A 680-nucleotide genomic window follows, 5' to 3' on the forward strand; every position below is an offset into this window, starting at 1 on the left:
ACACACACACACACAGAGCTGAGCTGCTCCCACTCTCTGTCCCACCCAGAGACAGTGTTTACCATCCCAACAGTAAGAAAACATGAGGTGACCGAGCTCTTTCATTTTATCTACATACACACAAACTTTCCATTAGGATATACCAGCTTATCAGTAAATAGTAGTGTTCTGCACACATTAGTGGATATGAAGGCAAATGATCTTATTTCAGAGGTGGCCATTTTGAACTTGTGTCACACTTCCTCAAACCAATGTTTTAATCTAATAAATGTTCAGGCTCAATCAATAATTATTCATTATTAATGCCATGGATTAAAAATTGAGGAATTTATTCATGGGGAAAATGCAGTTACAGTTCTTGTGCCACATCTGCAGTTAGCAGATTTACTAACGGGTTATTAATGAGAGAAGGCCCTTTAAATTTGTCCAAAGTCCATTAACTGACCTCTGACCAGTTGGTTTGACAATTAAACTAAATTTAGTTTTGTAACATCAGATTAAGGCTGGATTAATTAAAGGTACTAACTTTAAATTCAAACCTAATGATCCTTTTGATTAAACTGTTACATGTTTAAAGGTAATTTAATCTGAGCTGGACCGATATATCAGTGAACTAATGTTATCAGCCGATGGGGTTATCACAGTCATATTGAGAGTCAAGGATTCAAGGTTATTTTATT

Source organism: Morone saxatilis, unplaced genomic scaffold (assembly GCF_004916995.1).
Source record: "Morone saxatilis isolate NCDOM2014 unplaced genomic scaffold, NCSU_SB_2.0 Contig4, whole genome shotgun sequence".
NCBI lineage: Eukaryota > Metazoa > Chordata > Actinopteri > Moronidae > Morone > Morone saxatilis.